The sequence below is a fragment of the Microcebus murinus genome, chromosome 7, assembly GCF_040939455.1.
Source record: "Microcebus murinus isolate Inina chromosome 7, M.murinus_Inina_mat1.0, whole genome shotgun sequence".
Classification (NCBI taxonomy): Eukaryota; Metazoa; Chordata; class Mammalia; order Primates; family Cheirogaleidae; genus Microcebus; species Microcebus murinus.
In genome coordinates this window covers 95,507,485-95,517,427 of record NC_134110.1, presented here as the reverse complement: position 1 = coordinate 95,517,427, position 9,943 = coordinate 95,507,485, and the positions used below count along the sequence as shown (strand labels likewise).

The 9,943-nt window shown below is 46.4% G+C and overlaps 1 long non-coding RNA gene and 1 other non-coding gene across 2 annotated transcripts; one reads left to right on the top strand and one right to left on the bottom strand.

Annotated features, from left to right (window-relative positions):
- Window positions 1-2,382: 2,382 nt before the first annotated feature.
- On the top strand, window positions 2,383-2,457 carry LOC142872212 (small nucleolar RNA SNORD74). The gene has a single exon (XR_012920428.1). It is a non-coding gene; the product is annotated as a small nucleolar RNA SNORD74 (small nucleolar RNA).
- A 2,768-nt stretch (window positions 2,458-5,225) lies between these two features.
- LOC105856783 (uncharacterized) lies at window positions 5,226-6,847 on the bottom strand. The gene is made up of 2 exons (XR_012920225.1): window positions 5,844-6,847; window positions 5,226-5,513 (listed from the first exon to the last, which is right to left on the bottom strand). It is a non-coding gene; the product is annotated as an uncharacterized LOC105856783 (long non-coding RNA).
- Between the last annotated feature and the right edge of the window lie 3,096 nt (window positions 6,848-9,943).

The following is a 9,943-nucleotide window of genomic DNA, read 5'->3' as shown; positions in this document are numbered from 1 at the left end:
TTCATACTCGCCCCCAAATCCATCCACTTCCTGGAAATGTGCTCAGCTGGCACACACAATACACAAGCGGGTTCCCACTTCTTGAGCTGTGGGGGCTTCTGGTTGGTCTTAGATTGGGGTGTGCCCTCAGCTAGGCTGCCCCTGCACACCTCGTTAAGATACAGACTCTGAGCCAGAGGGTCCCATGCGCACCCTCAGACCACACCTGCTGCGGCTAGGCCTTTAGTTCCCACGCCAGCCTGTTGCCTTAGAAAACAGTGGGCTCAATTAGAAGACGCAAGGGATGGATCTGGGGAAAGGACAGAGGTTTCCCAAACATGGTGTGTATCACGGGATGGAGCCCCACCGGCTCTGAGATATGTCTCCCACAGCGACAAAGGGGACACCGTCTCACCAGAATTACTTATTTTTATTGCCAAGGTCTCAGGTCTTTTGGATTCCAATTTACTGATGACGAAACAGTTAAGATGCTTTGCACAAAAGCCTAGAGACTTTGTTATCAGCCCCCAGTTTCTTGCTCGTCACTGCCTCTTATCTCTCCCCCAACCCTCTCTCTCTGGGATTTTAAAGCTCTTCCTAAATCCAGATGCTCTGAACGCATAAAGACGCTTTAATTATAATAATATTTAAATTAAATAATAATGTTAAAGAAAGTCTGATTTCTTTTCACTTGTCAAACATCTAATTATTAAAGCAGAGAAATTTATTGTTGGGACACTTTAATCACCTTAGGAGCAATGATGGGGTAGGATAAAATATAAGCTAAAGTTGCTTTTTTATGTTAATATTTGACAATATGTGGAGTGGATTTCAGCAGATTAAGAGTGGCCTTAGCCATACAGCAGAACCATAAGCCCTTCCTTGCGGGACACAGTGTTACACGTTGCCATGGCCATCCACTTACACCCCTGCAGAGAAGTGCCAGACAGGGAGACGGCCACACTGTCCTGGGCGTGGCTTCACCGGGGTCCTGTGACCGCCTGCGAGTGTGCAGCTCCCCCTGCACAAGTCATGGACTGCATTTCTTTACTGGGTTTTATTACTGTGAAGAAAACCTTTTTATTTTCTTCACATGATTTGACACTAAAAAATATTAAAAAGAACTTAATAAAAGCCATGACAAAAAAAAAAACAAAAACAATGTGTTGTGTGTGTATCATTTTTATTCTTGGGACCAGTTTTATTATTTTTGGAACTATTACAAGACTTCTGTTAAACATGCTGAATGCTAAGAGGAAACAGACTCTTGGCAAATGTGGAAAACCAATTACAGAAAATGTCCCTGCGAGAGCTGCAGAAACAGAGGGAGCGACGGAGAAGTTTGTCCTTCCCCTTTTGTCCCACTGTGGAAAACACTCAGACGGTGGAATCACCACGAAGAAAAACATGACTGTTACATTGTGGTCCCTATTTTTCTATTTACAGGCAAAAGACAGTAACTGATGCTTCTGAGTTAAATCTACTTCCAATGTAGTAGAGCTGCAGTCCCCAAACTTTTGGCACCAGTGACCAGTTTCATGGGTGGGGTCGGAGGGGGTGGGGAGGAGGTGTGACAGAGCTCTGCAGCCTGGTCCCTAACAGTCCAGGACCGAGGCCTAGGGGGGTTGGGGACATCAGTAGAGTGTAACATATTAATAGAATTACTTTTCTTAAAGCAAGTCTGATAGAGGAAAAAGTAATATAACTTATGAGAATTATTTGCTACATACAAAAGAAAGCTTCACCACTAATAAAGCAAATTACATTAAATTTAAAAATACTTAAATTGTAAGTATTAATTTATTAAACTTTCAGGAGCATATCTGCTGTAAACAGTGTCATAAAAGCATGCTATCATGTACATACTGATTAAAGAATATAATTTTATCTATAATACATGCTGACAATATTGAAATAAATTTCAATTTTTAAAAACTAGAAAGTTGGTCTAGAAAAAGAATCAATAGAAGAGATAAAACTTATTTTCAGTTATTACTCGTCTATTACTTTATGATGTTCTACCATGCCTGAGACCCTGTGCTAAGCTCCAGAGAGTATGAGTGAGTGAGACATCATCTTTGACCTTAAGGAACTTCCAGTTTGGGAAAGACAAGGCAGCAATTACAACACAGTGTGGGAAATGCAATAATAATGGCAGCCTGCGTGGAAGGAGCTCAAAGAAGTCTTCACAGAATATTCTTGACAGAAAGCACAGCCATGCAAGGTTCAGAGTGGGGGCAGGTTAGGGAGGTGGTGTGATGTACCAGAGAACAAGGATGCAGAAGGGAAAGTCACAGACTAGACTGGAGGTAGAGCGAGGGCTGGACGGTGTCTGATTCAGGCATGGTCCAAGGAAGAAATGAAAGGCACTTTCATTTGGGATTTTTGAAAAGACCTTTAAGTGTAGGCAGCCTTTGATGAAGCCTGTGTTGGTAAGGACACCTGAGGGTGAAGTGTGGCAGAGTTAAAGGAACCAACAAGGTGAGGCCACCAGGGACGGGCAACAGCGGGAAGCCATCACCCGCCCTGGCTGGAGGGGTCATAGAGAAAGGGGCCTCGCCAGAATCCGCTTGTGTGCCAGGCCCAAGGGAGAGCGGCCACCCGCTGAGCACTAAGAATACTAGGACAAATCTAAGTAAAACCTGGTACTTGTTATCAGATTTAAAATATTTTTGCACATTTGTAAGATATTTTAATATTTTCATTTGAAAAGTATCAGATGGTGAAAGCTTAATTATGGAACGTAGTTTAAAAAAATCAAAATCACAACCATTAGCTAATATGAGGCCAGGTATTTCTCTTTAGTTGGACCTGCACATGTGTCTCTCTGCAGGTCACCCACTGGCGGCAGAGTGACTCAGTGGGTTGGGCTTGCCAGCTGCGGTCACATCCTCCATGCTGCTCGGTGGGCTTCCCTGCTAGAGTTTCAGGGAGTTGGAGAACTATTTGTTGGCCAAAGATAAAGAGCATTAAATGCTGAGTATGGATGGGAGGTGGGAGCAGGACGATGGGTGGCTACAATCCTTTTGTCCCTCTCAGCCCCTAGAACATCAAATCCTCACACTGATCCTTAATCACAAAAGTTAAACAGACTCAGCCAATTCAATTTTCAGTGATAATAAGCATCAGAAATCACACGGATTAATGTGTTGCAAATAATCCCTTTCAGAATAATTTTCTTTCTAACTTCTTAACCCACCTTATATAGGCACTAAGAATAAGCAACAACTGGGATTGATTTGACACTGACTACCCTCTTTTTCTCCTGTTTTTGGCAGAGCACCATAAAGGCTGCAAACTCTAGAGACCAAGGTAAATCAGAAGGGCAGCAACCCATTAGCCTTGTCATTGAGGAGGTGCCACCTGTCAGCCAAAGGTGCAGACTGGAGAGGAGATGCAAAAGCAAGTCTTAAAAGCAGTCCTTTGTCTCCGCTTATGCAAATGAACCCCCAAAGGTCCTGTCTTGCACTCTTGGTTCCTCCTCCCTTCTCCATCTTCTGAAGGACTGGGTGACTCCTAGGCATTCAGCCACAAGTGAATGACTGAGTATGCCAACAACCTTCTGGGACTGATGCATCAGATGCCACAAACACTGCCAATAGGTACAGGGTTCTATGGAGCAATGCCTCTGAAGGAAGAAACGGATACTTACCCATGCACCATTGTCCATGCCAAAGTTCTGTTTAAAAGAAGACAGAAAGGCCGGGCGAGGTGGCTCACGCCTGTAATCCTAGCACTCTGGGAGGCCGAGGCGGGCGGATTGCTCGAGGTCAGGAGTTCAAAACCAGCCTCAGCAAGAGCGAGACCCCGTCTCTACTATAAATAGAAACAAATTAATTGGCCAACTAATATATATATATAAAAAATTAGCCGGGCATGGTGGCACATGCCTGTAGTCCCAGCTACTCGGGAGGCTGAGGCAGGAGGATGGCTTGAGCCCAGGAGTTTGAGGTTGCTGTGAGCTAGCCTGATGCCATGGCACTCACTCTAGCCTGGGCAACAAAGTGAGACTCTGTCTAAAAAAAAAAAAAAAGAAGAAGACAAGATTCAAATATGAAGGGACATTTCTGTTAAAAATTATAGGGATGCTTCACTTTCTGTAGCAAAATAAATACAGATGGCAATCTTATATTCACATGGTCACCTGAAATATAAATGAATGAAAGGGCTAATGCAAAAATGTTTAAATGAGTAAAGTATTCAAAAAGTCTGATCAAAAATAGATTAATAATCTCTGAAGTGAAAAATAAATCCTCATATCTATAGAAATAAATCTATTTAGTGAGTGAGTGAAAGAAAACATGCAGCCATATGACTTAGAACAGTCAGATAGAGTTTTAGCCTAGAATCCCAGCTCTGTACCCACGGTCAAGCACTGGGCAAGTTACTGAACATCTAGAGCTTCAATTTCTACACCTTTAAAATGGGGATAATAATTGTGCATGCCCCTAGAATTTTTGTGAAGATTAAATAAGATACTTAGAAGTGTCTGGCACATATACCAAGTGTTCCATAAATATTATCACTCTGTATAGATTAATTTATAGTTAAATATTGAATACTGAAGCAAAAATCCTAAGGAAAAGACTTGCCGGAAAAGCATCAAACTTGTTTTTTTATGGCATTTTATACCTGTTAGTCTATATCATCTTATATGATGCTGTGTTTATTATAAACAAATTTATTGTTCCACTCAGCTTAATCTCTAAATTATAATCATTTACTCAATAACGTTTAAGTAAAATTAGTTTAATAATAAAAATCAGCTATTTGAATGCTAGAAGTTTAAATAAAACTCAATTTTTGTCGCTGGAACAATTATTTCTGTTTCACTTCTGGGCAAAGCAGAATCTTTACACTGAAGATTTCTGCTTTTTAATTCTTAAAATAAACCGTGATTGGTGAGTGTAAAAACCCCAGAACAACTGCCATTTGAAGAAGCTGCAACAATGTTTTACAATTTCCCTTGCATCTCCTCCCTTTTCCATGGAGGGAGGGAGGGAGGGACGGTGGGTGGGTAGAGGATGGGGGAAGACATACCACATCAGTATAACTTTGAGGAAAGTATGTAAGATAAATTCATTTAACATCAAATCTGGTTTAGTGGGAATCCTTCTAATAAGAAATGAGGTCATGTCTCTTGCAATGAAACATGTCATTAAATTTATCTTCTTTTCTGGACACTCTCCTTCCTTCCTTTGTTTGTCATTTCCAAATCTTTATTTCTCAATTGAGAATTAATCTGATTATTCGAGTAAATAAATCACTGATTTTAATTTCGAAAAGGCATGAAACTTACGCTAAAAAAAAAAAAAACTATTTCAACACTCTCTGCTTTTAACTTTACAATAATTTTTTCCTATCTAGTTTCTTGAAAAGCAAATACCAAGTTAATTTTCTTCAAAACTTTCCAAACATTTTCCACGTGCCTCTTATTTCAGGTGTGTCTTCCGTTTTACAAACATCTTTCTGCTCTTTTGATGTTGGCAACAAAATGGGGAGGACGGTTATGCTTTCTCGTAATGGTCCATTACCTAGAAAACATTTTTAGGGTAAGAAAATCCTCCTCTTCACATTGGCTAATAACTGATTGATCTCCACATTTCTACAGTGTTCTACTTTCTCCCCTCTTCTTCCTCCCCCCCAGCCCACCTAGAGACGCGGCCTCCCTATGACGTCCTGGCTGGAGGCCCCGGGCTCAAGTGATCCTCCCTCCCCAGCCTCCTGCGCAGCTGAAGACCACAGGCGCGCGCCGCCACGCCCGGCCTAATTTCCCTTCCCTTCAAAATTACTCTCTAAGACATTACGACCCCACTTAAATAACCCCCGCATATTTTCAAAGGTAATCTGAGCAGAATCATAACCTCCTCGAGGCGGCTGAAAAGGTCTCATCTGTTCCAAGGCCTTGAGGTATGACCCAACACACACGCTGCCTGGAGACTGGAAGTCTAGAATCGGAGAGAAACAGCGCCTGGCGACGGGGCGAGCCTGGAGAGCTAACCAGTCTAGCGCCTTCTTCACACACACGGAAACTAAGGGGGAGACGCATGGTTATTTTTACTTTAAATCTTACAGAGGACACTCAGAAGGACCGTCACGGACCCCAATGAAAGGAGTCTTGAGGGCTCTCACTCTGCCGCTTTTATGACAGTTGGTCCTTTTCAATTACCTCAGTATTTTTCCTCTCAGTTTAAAGGAAACCGTATCATTTCATTTCCCTGTTGAGGGCGATTCTGTGTTTAGAAACGGCACCTTTGCGGGCCGTTCTCAGAATCCGTGATCTCCCAAGAGTAACGTTTTCGCACCAGGCGTTCCCTCCGCTGGAAGGACGCGGGCCGCGGGCAGCCTTCCACGCGGAGGGCGGGCGGCCGGCCGGACCGAGGCCGCGGCCAGACAATGTCCCGCATTCACTGCGGCCTCCGCCAATCACAGGCCGGCGCCTCCCGGCCCCGCGCGGCGCCGCCGGCCGAGCCGTGGCCTGAGGAGAAGCTGGTCCCGGCGGCCATCTGCGGCCGTCCCGGCGGAGCGCGCGGCGCTCCCACCGCGCCCGGCCCGGGAGGGGCTCCGGGCGGCGGGCGCCGCGGCGTCCCCTCGGGCAGGGGCCGAGCACGGAGGGCAGGACGCGCCGCCCTCTGGCTCGAACTCGGCGCTGTCCCTTTAAGATGAGCCTCCTCCGGGGCGGACAGGAGCGTCTGCGGCCCAGCCACAGGGGGCAGCGACATCCGGGCTACCGGGCGGGCGACGGCGACGGCCTCTCGGGCAGCTCCTCGTCCCCGCAGGACGCCCGGCCCGCCGCGGCTGAGGAGGGCCGCGGGACAAGAGGGGGCCTTCAGGCCACATGAACCCCAGGCCTGGGGGGGCTTCTCTGCCCCCGTCGCCGCCGCCGCCGCCGCTGCCGCCGCCCGCCCCACCTCGCGGACTCCGGGGCCGGGACGCTGGGACCAGCACGCGGGTCACGAACGCTCAGCCGCGGGGCCGCGACGCGCGCGCCCGCCTCGGGCCCGCCCCACCTCCTGCGCGTGCCCGGGGGGCGGGGCGCCGCGGAGGCAGCCAATCAGCGCCGGGCGGCCTGGCACCGCCCCGAAGTCCTCGCGGGGGGCGGCGCGGGAGGGAGAACTTCGTGGGGGGCGCGGCGACGGCGAGCGCTGGGGAGAAGCGCGAGCGCCGGAGGGGCCGGGAGGCTGGGCGCGGGGCCGGGAGCTCGGACTCCCAAGCTCTGCGGAAGTGGAAGGGGCCGGAGCGGCGGGAGGGCGCGGGCCGCGCGTGAGAACCGGCGCGGGCGGGTGGGCTGGGGGAGGGGAGGGCCGGGAGCAGGTGGCGCGGCCGGAGGAGGGCGGGGCGGGGTGCTGGCGCGTCCAGGAGAAAGGAAAGCCGGGGGTGGCTGTGCGGGGCTGGTGAGCGTGCAGCCGGAGCGCCCGAGGCTTATTTATGCAGGACGGAGAATTTAGAGAAGTTGTGTACTTGTGGAGATACATTCTAACATTTTTCCTCTGCTCAGCTTTAAAAATGGCTACATGTTCTTAATACCTGGTGATGAAAGTTGGTCACTTAGTATTTTATCATGAGGGTTGGGAGAAAGAGGAACAAAAGGCGTTTAAAAGCAAAATTCATATCTGTAATCCACTCTGCCGGAAATGTGAGAAAGAATGTATGTTTCAACAATCGGATGCATTGAGTTAACTGGTAGGGTGGCATGGGGGTGTATTGGCTGGGACAGTCACTGCCGAGTGGTCGTGAACAAGCTCCTACCCAAAAATCTTACTTCCCCTACCTGCAAAATCGGAGCAATGAAATCCCCTGCCTAGGTCACAGCATGTGACACTCCCGTGTATATTTGGAGAAAAGAGGAGTATAAGCACTGTCCGGCCGTACGGGTGGGGACCCCGGGGAGCTCGCTGGGCCGCTTTCTCTGTGCGCGCTCGGGATGGTCTCGTCCACTCCCAGAGCGTCGTCTTGCTTCCAGATCGCCCCTGTCTTGAAGTCCAGGCATACTTTAACTTGGGTGCCACGGAAACCTCAAAGTCTGCGCGTTCTAAACAGAGCTCTGCACCTTTTTCATCTTAGCCACGGCATCACTACAACCTGGTCGTCAGCCCCCAACCCCAAATCATTAAGCCGCAGGATCCGTTTTACGTCCCTGCTACTTGTCATCTGCTTGTCGCTCCTGCCACGCGCTGACTGCCCCAGGGCAGGGCACCGGCGTCTCCCACCTGGACCCCGCCTGACCTGCTCTCTGGCTCAGCCTTTGCCCCTCCCCAGTGCAGCCAGCTAGATGCTTTATTTTGTTGTTAATCCGGTCGCGTTACTCCCGTTTGATATTTTTTATGGGCTCCCCGTTGCTCTCAGGATAAAGTCCTATCTCCTTAAATTCACTTTATAAGAACCTCCAAATCCAGTTTCCGCTTTCGTCTTGGGCTGGATCTCTTACCTTGGGCCACTCCTCCCACACTTCCCCGCTTCCAGCCAACCTGAACTGCTTTCAGTTCTCTGTACGTGCGGAGTCCTCTGAGCCGCTGCAGCACTTCCCTGTCTCCTCCGTGCCCTGTGAGGTGGCTTCCTCCCCTTGCTGCACCTCCCTCCCCAAAGTGAGGGCTAGGGGCGCCCTTAGCACCTCCGCCTCCACAGTGCACCCCTATCCCTACACTGCGGTCGCCTGCCGTCCTGCTGGGAGCACGTCCCACGCCAGCCATTTGGACCCAGGGCATTGTTTGCAGTTCCTGGGATGGTCCTGGCTGGCCATACTGCTCAGAGCCCAATAACCCTTTTAGAACACACAGTGGTGGGTGCAGAAAACCGAACATGAGTAGGTGTTTGCTAATTGATTCATTTTATATTGCTGCATTTTTCAGTGTTTACTTTCTCCTCTATAAGAATAACGTGTTTTTTAAAAACATGATATAATAAATGTTAACATTATATGTTTTTGTCATAATCAGCTACAAATCTCTCAGCAGAAATAGTGTGTGTGGTTTGTGAAATGAAATTCTGAAACAGTAGCTAGCTGTTCAATGCAAAATGGACAGAAATGTTCATTTTAAGCTTATACTCTGAAACTTTGAAACTGAGCTGAAATTAATGTTCCAATGATGATTGAAGAAAGGCATGGAAGAAAAAGGTATTAAATGAGAGTTTTAGTTCCTTGCTTGTTATTATTAATTTTTGAGATAGTAATTATAAATAGGATAAGAAATTGCTCTGGTACCATCTTTTTTAAAAAAAATCCTAGTACTCTTAACATTTTTGTTTATATGAGATGTCAGTATAACAAACTGAAACTCTCATTTTCCTTGTGCTCACTCCCAGCTAGCAATGCTAACATATGTACCTTAAAATCTGTAGTATTTCTAAACATGGTCCTGCTACACACTTTTCTATAAAGTTAAACAAGAATTCTTTGTTGAGCAATGTAATATTTAGAGGGGAGGATAGGGGAATAAATCATAACTACTGCAAATTGTTTCCCTTCAGCCTTACCCTGAAGGAGATCCTTGTTTGTTTTCTCATTACTGTACAACTAGTCTGTTGACTTTGTTACACTTTGGTGGAAAAGAGTAGAATTAGTAAAAAATAAAAATAGAAAAGACAGGGGGAGGGTTTGTTTAAGAAAATAAGCAAAAAAAAATATATAAAAGTAAAGCAATAATGTTGAACTAGAAAAGGATAAATAAATTAATTTGTGTCCATGCTTTTGTGCTATAATTAATATAAGATCTTATATTGTCCAATTTATTTAATGAAAACAATATTTAAAGCAGAAGAAATATGCATTATAATTATTTACTGTTTCTGCAGAAAAATATTCTCCAAGTATGTACCTTATCTGTTTATAGGACCTGCCAAATGACTGTTATAAACAAATGATAAGAGAAAAATAAATGCTGGAGAAATGGCTTTTCTTTTTAATGTAAGCTTGAATAATTTTGAGTTTAGAAAATATTTTAGACACTGATTAGGCAAAAGTTCA